The sequence below is a fragment of the Ailuropoda melanoleuca genome, chromosome 16 (genome assembly GCF_002007445.2).
Source record: "Ailuropoda melanoleuca isolate Jingjing chromosome 16, ASM200744v2, whole genome shotgun sequence".
In the NCBI taxonomy this organism is placed as follows: Eukaryota; Metazoa; Chordata; class Mammalia; order Carnivora; family Ursidae; genus Ailuropoda; species Ailuropoda melanoleuca.
The window spans coordinates 73,047,014-73,062,341 of NC_048233.1; the positions used below are offsets into that span (position 1 = coordinate 73,047,014).

The 15,328-nt window shown below is 55.1% G+C and overlaps 1 protein-coding gene across 1 annotated transcript in view; it reads left to right on the plus strand.

The window, feature by feature from the left end:
- The first annotated feature begins 167 nt into the window (after positions 1-167).
- CD82 (CD82 molecule) overlaps positions 168-15,328 on the plus strand; it is a 50,881-nt gene continuing 35,720 nt past the window's right edge. The window contains exon 1 of the mRNA XM_002929004.4: positions 168-321. The gene's annotated coding sequence lies outside the window, so the exon portion shown is untranslated. The remainder of the gene's footprint in view (positions 322-15,328) is intronic.

Below are 15,328 nucleotides of genomic sequence, written 5' to 3' on the forward strand. Positions count from 1 at the left end.
GAATTAGGGAGGCCACAGCGGGCGGGGCGGGACAAGGGGCACCACCCACCCCCCGGACGGGGGCGGGGCTGGCGGTCATCTCCTCGGGAGGCCTGGTGGGCGGAGCCTGATCGGGCCCGGAGCCAGCAACATTCCCTCAGGGCAGGGGGCGTGCCCAGGGCGTGTCCTCCAGGGGGCGGGGCCTGGCCCAGGCGCTGCGTTCCCCGACGGCCGCCGGGAGGACTGCCGAGTGACTGAGCCCAGGGCTGCGCAGTCGGACGCTGAGGGGCGCGAGCGGGCGACGCGGGGCTTGCAGCGCCGAGCAGAAAGCAAAGCCAGCAGGTGAGAAGGGGCAGGGGGGAGGCCGGCCGGAAAAACAGTAGCAAAGTTAGTTTTCGTCCCCACTTCCGGAGCCCGCTTGGGCAGCTTTCTCGGAGCAAGTGACAGATAGGGCCACGGAAGCAGCTGGTGGGTGAAAAGGAGCCTAAGTCCCCGAGTCCTGACCCCCAGTTCTCCGGCTGCGTCGTCTACCAGCTGTGTGGCCCCGGGCCCGCCCCCCCACCCTGCTCTGGGCTTCTAGGGTTCCATAAACGCAGGAGGTTGAACCGGGTGAACTCCGAGTTCCCGTTGCCCTTTCTCGCAAAAACCCCGGAAGGTGAGGGCTGGCAGGTGAGAGCGGACTGCAGTTCAGCCACAGGTATTCACAGCCCGCTGCCCAGCCCTCCCTGCCTGGTGGCACTGAGCCAAGGGAACTCTCCCCGAACGTTAAGTCAAGTACTTTTTTTTTTTTTTTAAAGATTTTATTTATTTATTTGACAGAGATAGAGACAGCCAGCGAGAGAGGGAACACAAGCAGGGGGAGTGGGAGAGGAAGAAGCAGGCTCACAGCAGAGGAGCCTGATGTGGGGCTCGATCCCGTAACGCCGGGATCACGCCCTGAGCCGAAGGCAGACGCTTAACCGCTGTGCCACCCAGGCGCCCCTAAGTCAAGTACTTTAAAGTTCACACTAGTTCCTCGGATGGGGCTTGAACCCACAAGTCTTAGGAAAGCAGCCTAAAGCAGGGAAATGTCAGTCGCCCCTTCCCCCCAACACTGACCTCCCAGTAAGACTTCAGACCACAGCCTCAGCGGGGCTTTTGTCCCCTTCCTGGGGCATTTCCAGGTGAACTGGCCCGGGAGGCCCTGGTTGGAAGCCCGGGGACAAGTTCTTATGGGGGGGAAGAGGAGGGAAAACCCCGCCAAACTCTGGGCCCAGAGTCAAGCCCAGGGTGCCGGGCTCTTGCCGTATGTTCGGGGTTAGTTCCTTGGGCTGTTGGTTTCTGTTCCTGGTGCTAGCGGGTGCTCCATGCCAGGGCCAAAGTAGCTGGGCAGCCTAGTTCAGTGGGCAAGATCTTAGGCTCTGGGGCCAAACTGATTAGGATTCCATTCCCCTCCAAGTTTCAGTTTCCTCCTCTGTAAAATGGGAGTCCGCACAGAACCCAAGGGCAGTCGCGAGGACGAGACAGAATAATTCATAATCAGTGTTTGCAAGGCGCCCTCACTGTATGACAGCTGTTCTGATGCAGAGGAGCAGCTGATGGGCTGGCTTTCTGCCTGGGAATGAGCCTGTTTTTGGAGGGCTGGAGGCTGGCTGCAGCCCCTCCTGACCTTGTGAGTGCCAGAAATTGCCACCTGCCACCTGCACCACTTTGTCCATTTCAGGTTTGGGGAGTGTGTTGTCTGGACCAAAGAGTGGCTGAGTTTTCTGTGATAGAGCTTTAGGTCGGTGGTTGTCCAGTTACTTAAAGCCGAAAGATGTTTGCTGAGCACCTACTATAGATTAGATGGAGTTGGGGATACGGGGGTGACCTAGCCAGACCTGGGCTCAGCCCTCATTGTGGGTTGCTGACAGTGAGGGCTCCCCCACCCCCCACCATGCCTCTGCTGGGGAAGATAACACACACCCAGGGCTTGGGGCCAGATGAGATTTCCTGAGTCTGTACTACTCTGGTGTCTGGAACCCAGCTGGTCCACTGAACACTTGGCTTGGGGTGAAGGTGAGGGTCAGCGTGGGCACTTGTTAACCCGTTCAGTCAAGGCTGGGCACCGAAGGAGACTGGGGGTGCTGCATGTCGGTTCCCAGAATGTCCTGGGGAGAGGAGCCATACACTTTGGAACCAGCTAGAAAGTAGTATGGGACGGAGTCTGACTGAAGGCTGTACTATAGGGAGGAGACAGTGTGTGTGCCTCTGGGAGGGGAGGGGGATTAGAAGCAGTGAGACACTGGAGAAACCAGGCAGAGCGTGCGGGGCTTCCTGGAGTTGGTGACACTTGAGCAAGACTTTCTGCCTGGGCTCCCAAGTCCTGGTTGGGCTTGGATCAGCTTGGGGCCACAGATTCCCCTGTCCAAGCATGTGAACAGCGTAAGATTAGAGTGTGGTGTTGCGGGGAGGAAGAGGGTCAGTAGGTGGGGCCCATGGGGTAGGGGAATAGATGTTCATTTCATTTTTTTTTTAAGATTTTATTTATTTATTCATTCAACAGAGATAGAGACAGCCAGCGAGAGAGGGAACACAAGCAGGGGGAGTGGGAGAGGAAGAAGCAGGCTCATAGCGGAAGAGCCTGATGTGGAGCTCGATCCCATAACGCCGGGATCACGCCCTGAGCCAAAGGCAGACGCTTAACCGCTGTGCCACCCAGGCGCCCCATAGATGTTCATTTCAAACAGTACTTAGTAAGCACATACTGGAAGTCTTCCCTACCACCCCACCAGCCCACATGATGCGTGATGAAGGATGACACACTGCCCCCATCCTCCGTTGCTTACCGTCTTGGAAGGGATACCAGTGACTCTGATAGGAGATAAATGAAAAAAGTATTACAAGGAACTTCATGGAGGAGGTGGAATTTGGGGTGGGTCTTAAGCACTGGGAAGTTTTCCTCAGCTACAATGAAAGTTTTGGGCAGAGGAAAATACCTAGGCAAAAGCAGGAGGTCAGAGTGTTCAGGGAATTTTTAGGAAACTGCTAGGCTGATCAGTCTGGCTGAAGAATTGGGATACCACAGGAATGTGAAGAGGGGAATCGTAGGTTGGAACAACTCATGGAGGGCCTTCAGTGCCAAGGTGAGATGTTTGGATCTGATTTGTAGAAGGAGCCACTGAAGGTTTTTGAGCCGGGAAGTGACGTATTCAGAGGGGCACTTTAGGAAAGCAGTCTGCCAGATGTGCTGGGGTAAGGGACCCCATGGTCAAGGGAGAAGGATCCCATGGCTGTGGTGGTGGGGAAGGAGGGACCTGTGGGCCTTTGGGGATGTCTGCTGCTGGGCGTGAAGGAAGAGGCACCAGAGAGGGGTGGGAGGGGAGCCAGGGTGACTCGGGGAGGGGAGAAGAGAAAGGATCCCCATGTATGCCCTGTTTTTCTTTCTATTCCCCTACCCAGCCCTGACCCTGGTGCATAGCAGGGGCTCAGAGGCCGGGGAGGGTGATGCATGCTATGGAATGATAGGGAGGGAGTGGTGGGAGCTTGCACCAGTCAGCAGTGGGTTTGAGAGCAGGGGGGTTGGGGAGAAGTGCCTGCGGCTCTCCCCCTCCTGGCTACAGCCCAGGGAAGGCTGGGGTGAAAGGTTAGCCTGTGGGGACACAAATTTCTCACATGTGGGGGGGAGTGAATATTGGTTGGCTCTTCTGAAGTTTCGGCAATGTAGGGCAGTCCCCCTCTCTCTTAAAGCTTCAGACTTTTCAGCCACTGCCTGGAAGCTCCCCCCTCCATCCCTCCCCTCCCCACCCCATTCCACCTGAAGACCAGACAGCCCCCTCCTGGCCTGAGGCTGAGGACCCAGGCCCTCAGCATTCCTCCGGGTTTGGAGCATCCGGGGCCAGCTGGCACCCCCTGGTTTTGGCTTGGCCCTGACCCTTTCCTCCAAACCGTTATAACCACTTCTTCCACCCCATGGGAAGCTCAGAGGGGGCGGTTATGATTTAATCAAGAGCATCAAACAGTCAGGAGTTGGCTCAGTTAGAGGTGGGAGGGAGGCAAGAGCCTGGGCCCCTCTGTGGGACAGGATGGGGCCAGGGCTGGGGGGCCTGTTTCATCTCAGCAGGAACTACCCTGCCCACCGGCTTTCCCTTCTTGAAGCCTGGATCTGAGGAGCCAGGAGGGAAGCCCAGAGGTAAACACAGTGAGCAGTGTGGTATGTTGCTTCCCTCCTCCCCTCACCCTCTCCCGATGCTGCCTGTGAGGAGGCCAACCACAGGCTCGGGGCTTCTGTCACAGGCCCAGTTGGTGTCTCTGGGGGCTGGCTGGTTCCTGACTCACCCCTGGGGTTCCCCCTACACGTTGGTTTTCCTGTCAGCAGCTGATTCACTCTGGGCTGACATGGAGGAGCAGCTGAGGGGAGAGAAGAGGCCTTGTGTTCTGGTTCTTGGAGTTAGTTCCAACTTCTTTGTTTATAGGCTGTGTGACCTCAGATAAGTTCCTTCTCTTCTCTGGGTTTTCCCTTCTCTGTCGTGCTAATGGCGTCTTCGTTCCTTCACTTTTAGGAAGGTGTGTAGCCTGGGATCTGTTTGTAAAGTAGGGCACACATGAACACTTGCCCATGCACACGCACACATCCGGTGAACTGGGGGATTCCTCTCACATGGGCCATACTTGGGCCCACCTCCTTACCTTTGCTTACCCCACCTGAAGCCACTTACCTCCCTTCTGCCCATCTTTAGATCAGGGAGATCATACAGCATGGTGGCAGAGAGCTGGACTTGGAGCTAGAATCTTGGTTCTGCCCCTTCCTAGCTTTAGGACCCTTTCTGAGCCTCAGTTTCTGAATCTGTAAATTGGGTAATGGGAGGAACCTCATAGGGTGACCTGAGGATAGAACAAAAAAGTGCATTCCCCGGGGCATGTGCCTCCCCAGGGTGATCCCAAGCTTTCTGAGGGTAAGGAGGTCTGAACGTGGATAGCAGCCTTTCTCTAAACCCTTCCTTTCCGTCCCCCTTCCTCTGTGCTTGTCCACACTGAGTACTTTCCTCTCTCTAAACCCTTCCTTTCTGTCCCTCTTCCTCTGTGCTTGTCCACACTGAGTACTTTCCTCTCTCTAAACCCTTCCTTTCCGTCCCTCTTCCTCTGTGCTTGTCCACACTGAGTAATTTGCTCTCTCTAAACCCTTCCTTTCCCTCCCCCTTCCTCTGTGCTTGTCCACACTGAGTACTTTCCTCTTCTTCCGCTGCTCTTTTGTGGCATATGGAGCATCTCCATGAACCCTCCCAGGCAGGGACTGCCCTGTCCATCTCTGTATCCTTGACTCTGGGCACAAGGCCTGGCACACAGCAGGCTGTCAGGAAATAATGGTTGAATGAATAAGTAAGTGATTCTTCTCGGGGTGGCCCAGTAGGACCCAGCTCGGTGCCAGATCCTTGGCGACTCCTTGGTAAAGGTGGAGCTGGGAAGCAGGGTCTGGATGCCCGTGCCTTGCCCTTCAGGCCTGCCCATCCTGCTCCTGGAACCTGGGTCCAGGGAGGCGAGAATGGTTTGGCTGGCCTGGGACTGCTTCAGTCAGGGCTTCAGCTTCCCTTGTGAGGCCTGGCCTTTCCCCTCCTGAGAGGGGAACAGCCTGACTTCCTCTAGCTCCAGCCTGGAGAAGGGGCCCCTTTGACCCTTAGTAAACCCTGACTCGGTTTGCAGTAATTTGTGGAAGGTGCTACTGTCTGGGGGCACAGGCTCAAGGCTGGGGGAACAGGAAGGTGCCCTCTGGGAGGCCCATCCCTGCCAGTCTCTTTGCAGGCCACCACCTCTGTCACTCTGGGAGGCCCCTCACTGTCCCCTCTGGCTTCTTTCCCCGAAGTGGGGGCTTCTGACTCTTCTCTGGGCCCCATGCCTGACTTTCTTTGTTGTGCTGAGTCGGGATCCAGGATAGAAGTTGTTGTTTCTGAACGTTGGCTTCTAGAGCCAATGTAGGAAAGTGGACAAAGTCTGGGGGTTAGGAAGTCTGGGTTCAGATCCTGGCTCTGCTGTGAACTTGCAGAGTGACTTCGTCCAGGGAGGTGATCCTCTAGGTTGATTTTCTTATTCTTCAGGCAGTCAGTGCTGCCTGGGGTCCAGCTGGGGGTGGCCCAAATTGGGAAGGAGCCATAAGCAATGTCACAAAGCTAACTGCCCAGGGATGATTCCTGCCTCTGCTACTACTTGCTGGGTGAGAACTTGGGCAAGTGTCTTGGCCCCTCTGCGCATCTGTTTCAGCATCTAAAATGGATCATGATAGTATTTACCTCATAAGGTTGTTGAGAATGATATGAATTAATATACATGTAGCACTTATGACATGTGCTGGGCCCATAATAAGTACTATATACATATATATATCAGCTGTTTTTGGTAGTGCTGCTATTATTAATAGAAAGCAGGATTTAAATTTCTGGGGGGCAGGAAAGCTTGGTGAATAGCCTGAGTGTGGGGCTCAGGAGACCCCAGCCCATCATCCTTTACTTGCCATGTGACTTTGGGCAAGTTACAGCCTTACTTGGGCTGCAAAACTATAAACTATTATCCTGCATTTGCTGCAATTGGCTTTTGTAAGTGAGCCACATGGGATGACACAGTGGGAAGTCGCGGGGTTTTATTCAGAAAAAGGACACTGGGTGCCCAGCCCATTCTCCTGCAGAGAGACAGACAGCCACTGTAGGTGGGCTGGTCCTGGTGCTCCTGTTCAGAGCTACCCCCACCCCACGACTGCACTCCAGGCTGAAAAGTAGATAAATAATTACATTTAAATACACAACAGTGGGATTATACAGATCAGATTACAGACCTTTATTTTTTTACTTTTCCCAATTTTCTGGATCTTCTGCAATGATTCCATATTCTTATGCTCAAGAAAGAAGGAACACACTTATGCTATAAAGCTATGGAGAAACTTACTAGACATATTTAAACAGAAATGTATTATTTGAACTTGCGATCACATTCTGGTTTTTGTTGTTGATAAATCATATTTTTTTTCCCCAATGGGGGTGGGTATTGGTTTGAAGTGAGTATCAATTTGCCAAGCCTTTTGTCAAAAGATGGAGGGAGAGTCTTTGGAAGGAATGGCTGGGTCCACTGGCCTCCGAGCCTGGGAGACAAGAGTCAGATACGGTTGGGAATGGCATCCGCACTTCCACCCCGACCCATACACTCTGAGCGCTGCCTGTTTAGAAAGCTTTTCAACAGTCCTTGACACCAGAGGGCTTGATTTCCTCATGTGTAAAATAGGGATGATAATAATATCTAATTCAGGGCCGTGCTGTGAGGATTAAAGGCGCTTAATATATATTGAGATTTTAGAGAGAACCCCTCTTCGGAATTTGGAACCAAATGGAAACAGATGACAGAGATGGGGCTCCGACAGGAAGCGTCAACACTGAGAAGGCTGGCCGGAGAACATGGCTTTAGATCGGGGGTCCGGAGGGCTTTCTAACCGTCTGCCCTCGAACTGGCAGTTACCTGTCCGGGCACAGGCAGCGCTGGACAGGGGCCAGCCTCCCTGCAGGAACAGGTGGTGGTCGCCGAGGGTGGCCCAGATGGAATGCCGCATGCAGGCCGCCAGACTCTGGGGGAGGTGGGGCCCCGCAGAGCATGCCCAGTGCGTCTTCTAGATGAGCCAATCACATAAGCCTCTGTTGGGGTCGGAAGTAAAGGAGGGGGCGGAGCGAGACCAACGGTGTTCTCCTGGTAGAGGTCCCTCCTTAGGGAAACAAGTGGAGAGGGGAATATGTGTTCCACTGATAAGGATAAGGCACTCTGATGCCAGGTGTGCCGTAAGCACTCAATAAATGTTAATTTGTCGTTGCTAATAATAGTGATAACAATGAATAATTCTACTACAGTTGGAAAATCACGTTCACACTCACTGTTTAGGAGATGGTTTATTAGAATGTTGTTGCAGTGGTACCCGATGAGATGCCCTGGTGTGTAGAGGAAATAGAAATCCAGTTGGGGGTGCGGGAGGGTTGGTTCGTCTGAGATCCTGCGTAAGTGAGTGGGTGGCTAGTCCTTGGGTCACTGTGGGTCACATAGACAGCCCATCTCCCTGACCTCTCTTGACCACATGGCGGGGGAGTAACTGCGGCAGGGAGGATGTGTGGGTCTACTTGCGCTGAACATTTAGAGGCTTTCCGCAAGGCCGTCCGATGCCCTCTCTCGCCGCCCATGCCCTCTCCTGGCAGGGTTAAGCGGCAGGCTCCTCTTCTGCCAGGAGACTGTGTAGCATCCTTTCAAACCGTGCGTCTCAGGAATCCCCTGGGAGCAAGCTGCAAGTAGGGGACCTAGGGGCTAGCTCGTCCTCCTACCATCTGTGCCCCTTTGGGCAAGTTTCTCAACCGCTCAGAACCTTGGTTTCCTTATCCCTGAACTGGGGACTGATAGTGGTAGCTCTCCCGTGGCTTGGCTGCAGGAGGATTAAATGAGGTAATGGATGTGGGTGAAATGCTTAGCATGGGCCCAGCGTGGAATGCAGCCTCAGTAAAAGCCAGAGAATGATAAGTGAAGGCTGATCCTGCCAGTCCTATGGAGTCTTCCTCCCCAGGGTCAGGGGTCTCTGATGTGGAGTGAAGGAGATTTCCAGGGCTGTTTGGAGTCCTGGGGGTCAGGAGGGCCTTAGGCTTCAGTGGGCTTAGTCCTCGATGGAACTGTCTGAGCCCAGCTTTGACCTGGGTGTTCTTGTCTTAGACTGGAAGTTAGGGGCTTGTGTTTACGCTAACGGGATTATGGTCTTGTGAGTAGCTCGATAATTCATTGAGCCACTCTACCTACTGCGACTGGACAGCATCCGGCCTTTGCTTGCATACCTAAAGGCTTGGAGAACTCACTATCTTTCAACACTGCACAGATCTGACTCTTGAAAAAAAATATGGTATAGAATTCGAGCAAACCCATCCTCCCTTAGCTTCCACTTATGGTCCTGATCATGCTCGGTGGAATGATGTCCACATGGAATATGAACACTCCCTAGGGGAGACCAAGTCCCCCTTGTAACAGAGGCCACCCTAGGCCAGTGGTTCTGATGTAGGAAGGATATTTCTGTTAACTGTTTAAAAACGTCATCTCCAGCTGAACTAGATGGGCGGACACACACACACACACACACACACACACTTTATAATTATTGAAGAAATATTTTTTGTGGAAAAATTTGGAGGTTAAGGGATAGATGTAAAGGAGGCAATAAGCACTCAGAAATAAGTACTGTCAACAGTTTGGTGTTCATACACACACACACACACACATCACACACCACACACGCACACACCACACACGCACGGTTGGGATTATACCATATGAACCACTTCCTGTGCTGCCACTCCAGGTTAACGTCATAGAGGGAGGATAGTTCCATGTCATCAGTATTCTCCCTCAGCATGTTTCCCAGCCCGGTTGTATCGCACTAGTTGATCCACCATGACCCACTCGAACATTCTCCTGCTGTGGCACATGTAGGCCATGTTGAATTTTTCCTTTGCTTCCACGTTGCTAGAGTGACCTCCTTGTCCATACACGTATCTTGTGCTCACATCTGATACTCTCCATGGAGTGAATTCCTACAAAAGGCTTTCCAGTCAGGTGGTTTTTAAACTCACAGTCTAAGGACCAGTTCTCAGGGAAAAACTCTTTCCCCAATACCCACCAGAATGTACCCCCAGACTTAGCTCCAGCCCCACTAGAGAGAGAGGGAGCACTGTGTCCCTAGGGTCTAGGTAGGAAGCTCATAGAAGGAAGGGGGCTGGTGCTTGGGGTGTGTGTGGGGGGGGAAGTAAGAGACAGAAGGAGAAAGTCAGACAGATACAGGGAGCTTTTTCTCTTCAACTAGAGTCTGACTTTTGACCCTCCTCCTGTCTCCCTTCCAGGAGCCTGTGGTGTCATTAACTAATTATGAGATCTCTTTACTATTTAATGACCTTCTCCATGGTGACTCCTTCCTTCTCAACAGCCTTCTGGGAGCCAGGGAAGGGGAAGATGGGTCCGTGGGAGGAAGTTTGTCTGGAGGAGGATGTGGGTCGTGGAGGGGGGCAGTGGTTCTCAAACTCTGACATATGGCAGAGTCTGCTGGAGGGTTTGTTAAGGCCCGATCATACCCGTAAGGTTTCTGATTCCATTGGTCTGGGGTGCAGCCTGGGAATGTGCATGGTTAATAGGATTCTAGGAGATGCTGTGGCTGCTGGTCTGGGAACTACAACTGGAGAACCAGTGGAGTCGTGGACTGGGGTAGGGGAGGCTGTGTGGTGACTCTCAGCTCCTGGTACTGCTGATAGCAGGAACCCTGTCCTGTTTGGTAAAGGCTTGCGTGAGGCCTAAACTCACCTTCCCCCTCCATCTCATCACCTTTCCAGCATGTGCCGTTTCATAGTTATGTGCAAGAGGATAAGATGCTTAGCACCATCCCCATTTTACAGAAAGGAAAACTGAGGCTCTGACAGGCAACCTCCTATGTCCAAGGTAGCCCTGAAAGCCATCAGGAGCACCGGTACAGGAACCCCGGCCTTCTCACCACCTCTCCCTGCCCTGCCCCCCCTCAACTGTATCACATACTCTGGCCTTCCATCATGTGGGTCTGCTGTGGGGGCAGAGGCATCTTCCGTGAGCACTGTGCCAGCCCCAGGGGACCCCAAGTGAGGGGACTGGGAAGGCAGGTTCCCCCACACTGTCTCTGAATCAGGGTCTTGCTCTACTTTTTATTCCCGCCCCCTAGCCATTCAGTACCCCGCCACTAGGCATTCAGTACCGTGACTTTCTTCTAAGATCTAGTGTTCTCCAGGCTGTTTATGTGCCCAGTTATTGTTCGGGGCATTTTTCTGGGAAGCCGCGGAAACGTGTGTCTAAGTCTGGCTGTCTCCTGGAAGGCACAGCAGAAGAAGAGGAGAGAGCCCTCATCTGTGGGGCATCTAAGACGTGCCAGGCCCTGCCCTGGGCACTTTGCCGCCATGGCGTCAGTCACCCAGCAGCACCCATTTTACAGATGAGGACGTGGAGGGTCCTAGGGCTGTAGCAGCTTGCCCAAAGTCACAGCTGAAGGGCGCGGAGCCAATCTTCCATTCCCAAACTCCCTGGTCTAGAGTGGCAACTGGTCCTGGATCAGAGGAGCTGGGATGGCAGGCGGAGGGTTGCAGCCTATCAAAGAGGGTCAGCACCGCTGCCCTGGGATTCGGAGTCTTGCTGTGGGCGGGCCCTGGCCTAGCCATCAGGAGACCCAGGTCAAATGGTGCTCTGCTGCCACCTGGCTGTGTGACCTTGGGGAAGTCACTCCCCTCCTCGGGGTGTTGGAGTTCTCATTTCTGTTAATGATACCTTATGCTTTATAGCTTTTCACCGTGGACATTTTCTCACGTACTTTTCCCAGTAGGCCTCCCCACACCTTGTGAAGTAGGCAGCCAGGGTATTGTTTCTGAGCCCACTTTACAGATAATGACAGGCTGTGGGTGACACGTCCAGGACCCTACAGCTAAGGAGGTGCTAGAGCCAGGACTTGAACCCCTACCACATTTGCTCCCCGTCCTGAGCCTGGCCCATTGCCCCAGGCTGCCTCCTTGGCAGGGAGGGAGAACTTTGGCCTCCTGTCTATTCTCAGCCTCAGCATTGACGATCCCAGGGCTCTTAATTGGGCTGGTGGGTTTTGGGTGTGAGGGGCTCTAGGAAAGAACTAGACCGGGATGTTTGCTCTTGGCCAGGCACCTGTGGAGGGGAAGGTAGGGTGGCTCAGGGCGTCCCCGTTACCGGCTGCTGCCTGGTTGGGGCCCCAAACGCCCAGGGAGGTGGGGTCTGGCCCAGATGCCCCTCCTACCTCAGCCCCTGTCTTCCCCTGGGGATTGTGTCTGCCCTCCTGTACTCCTGCACAGTATAGAATTTTCCGGACTCCTAGCCTGGGGTACCCGGGCCCCGTGGCTCCGTCTGAATGCCCTCACCTCCTCTCCTGTCCCCCGACTTGAGTCTTCCTCATCCTTTGAGGCCCGGCTCCGCCCACCATCGTCCCTGGGGCCTGCGGTGGCACGCTGGCCAGGCCGGCTCGGCTGTCTGGGGTTCTGTCTAGCAGGTGAGCTGGTTAACCGGGTTAGTTAATTCCCCACCAAGACCATGAGAGCAGGGGCTGTGGCTGCTGTGGGTCTGAGCCCCCCAAGGGTCTACCAGGCTGGCAGGGCTCAGGGTGCTGGGTCTGTGTGAGCTGGGGATGGCTGACCCCCTCAGTGTTGACCGCAGACCTGTGGGCTCTCACACTTTGTGACCTCGAGCAAGTCCCGTATCTTCTCTGACCTCTGGCTTCCGTCGTCTAAAAATAAGAAGGCTACTTTCCTCACTGACCACTTGTGAGGCCTACATGAGATAAAGTGTGCAAAACACCTACCACTGACATCTGGTGGGTTCGAAGTGCTCAGGAAATGCCTATCCCTCCCCTCCCCTGCAATCAGCTCAGGCTTCAGTCCGCCTCCACCCACCTAACCGCCTGGAGAGGGTGTCTGGTTGGGCCTTAGTCTAAGGCCCATGTTGTATCTGTTCTAGCCTGGGGGGTGTTCTAGGCTGATAAAAGGGGACAGATTGGGCCAAGGGACAGGATCCGCTGCCAACAAATGTGTTTACTCAGGCTCTGCTAGTTCCAAGTTGTGACCCTGGGCACAGTACCTCCCTGCGCCCCAGCTGAGCCTCAGTTTCCCAATCTGTAGAAGGGGGATATTCCTACCTTCTGTGTTCTTGGGATCCCACTAGAAGCTTCCTGGTAGGGTAGGGGTGGGAATCCTGGTGGCCTGAAGCCCTGAGCGCTGCCTCCCGGGAGCCTCGGGTCCAGCCTGCTGTGGGTCATTCACACATCTGTTTTCCCACCGCAATGCCGACAGTCCCCTCTCTCTCTCTGGCCACTGGAGGTTCACCAGGCCATTCAGCTCTTGGCTCTGGTCCTGATGTGCTGTGTCACCTGAGGGGAAGCAGCATGTCTGGGGGGCCAGACCTGAGGCCCTGGGTGACTGTCTGAGACCAACATGGTGTCACCTCAGGTCCCTCGGCTGAGAACTCTTGGCATGCCATGCCTGGTCCCGGGGGCCCATGGGGGACACAGACCCTTTCCTGTAGCGCCAAGCACATTTCCTTTCCATGTCTGTCTATCTGTCTGTACACCCCTCCAGTTCCCTGTGGCCTGGAACCTTCTCACGGTGAAAATAATCACATGTGCTTCCCTTTATTGTGCTAGAGCATTTTTAGTCCTCAAATCTCCCACCTCCCTGTAGGGTAGGAATGAACTCTTGTTATCCCAGAGAGGGAAGGGGACTTGCCAAGGCCCACAGGCGGGACTCACGACCTTTCCACCCACTGCCGCTCCCCACCTCTCTGCCGTGCTCACATTCTTGGCTTAATTTTGCCTTGCAGAGACATGCCCCAGCAACTGGCAGTGGGAAGCGGTTAAGAGGAGGTGGAAATGGCAGAGCCCTAGGTCTCCAGGGTGAGGGTCCTAGATTCCCACCCCAGGAGATGTGGGAGCTGGCATAGGGCCTCGCCCCATTGCACAGATAGGGAAAGTAAGGTTTAGGGAGGGGCAGTGATTAGGGGGAGGAGCAGCTGGGCTCTGTTCCTGTCTGCTTCCACCTCTCCAGGGCCCTGAGGACTCAAGTTAGGGGACCCCATGGGGCTGTTTGGGACCTGGGTGCTCATTTGGGCTGAGCTGCTGCGGGCTGAGGTCCAGTCCTCTGCCGGCTTCAGCCACCCGCGGGGTCTGTGGGTGGCTCCAGTGGCCCTTCGGGTGATACTGACCCAGCCTGCTCAGAAGGGGACTTTCAGAGGGGGACAGTTTCCTCCCATGGCTCAGCCTGGTGCTCCCAGAACCAGGGGGAGGCCAGGACTGAGGAGAATGTGCTGGGGAGGGGATGGGCCATTGTTGATGGCTGGTTGGGGAGAGGACGGTGTGGGTAAGAAGGGAGGGTGCCCCTCTCTCAGGGAGGCTACAGGGAAGGCGGGTCTTGGCCACAGAAGAAGGTGAGGGGTGAGCGTGGGGGAGGCGGGGCTGGGCTGGCTCCCAGGGCAGATCCTGCCTGGGTTAGCAGGGCCTGCGTTCCTGGGTGGGTTTTGTCTTACACTTCTTGGGGGCTTGCTGTGCAGATGTGAGAGGGCCTGAGGCCCGTGGTTTGGAGTCGTGAATGCCCAGGAGGCTCCCTTCACCTGGCATCTGTCTCTGTCCCCCACCCCTGTCATTGTCTGTCTCATTTTCCTTACCTCTGGGTCTCTGCCCTTTCCTGGGTCTCTTTTAACTCCCCGCTCACGAACACGCCCACCAGTCTACCTCTGCCTGTCCTCCAGGTAGCTCTGAAGCCAGAACGTCTCCAGAGGTGCCGAGGCCCAAGGCCACCCTGGCTGAGGTGACCCAGGCCCTGCTCCTGGGCAATCGCAGAGGACCTGACGGGCCTAGGGCCCTCTCTTCCTGGGGATGGAGCCCCAACAGGCTGTGCCCCCACTGTCGGGTGTCTGGGCTGGCTCAGTGGTCCCGATCCTGCCTGGGAACTTAGGGCTTGGGCTCTCCCTGCCATATGGGAGGTGCTGCCCTTCCTCCCAGCCTCACAGGCCCTGGCTGCCTACAGCCGTCTGTGGAAATGGATTTCTCCAGGCCACTCCTCTTTGGAGCTGGGTGCCTGCCCTGGGGAAAGCTGGCTAGGCCGGAGTCAGGGGCCCGTGTGCTGGCCAGGTTGCCCTGGGCATCCCAGATGTCAGAAGCTCTCCGGATGCAAGAGGAGACCCGAAGAGGAGGTGTTCTTAGCCACGCTGTCCTGCCCCCACCAGCCATCAACAACTCTGTCCCTCTTCCCATCAAATATTCCTAGAACCAATGGCTCTCAGGCCTAGGGGGGCTGAGAACTTTAGCCCTGGGAGGTAGGAAATATTAGCCCATTTTACAGATGGAGGGAACCGAGGCTCGGAAAAGTCAAGTAACAAGGGTCGACAGAGCCAGGGTTAGACCCCATGTTTGTCTGATGCCCACCCTAACTATCCGCGGTGAGAGAATTAGGGCTACCAGACAGTGCTCTGAGAGAGTCCATGCAGGAGAGTCTCTGGGAAGGCTACTTGGAGGAGGTGGCATCTCAGCTGCCTGTTTTCTTTCTTCCTGAACCCCGTGTCTCAGGAGAGGGTGCTGTGACTGAGGAGCCTGCCTGATGCCATGTGGGGTCCCTGATTAGAGTCCACTTCCTTCTCCCTAATTGCCTCCCTGGGGCCCACCCTTAGCACCCAGCCTCAGTCTCTTAGGAACCCCAGCCCTGGCCCAGAGGTGAACCCTTTGTTAAACACTTGCCCCCAGGCTCTGCGATGGGTGTGCAAGCTGGTCCCTGGTGCCTAGTGTGGTCCCAGAGCGTCTTCAGTTGGCTGGGTTCAGAGG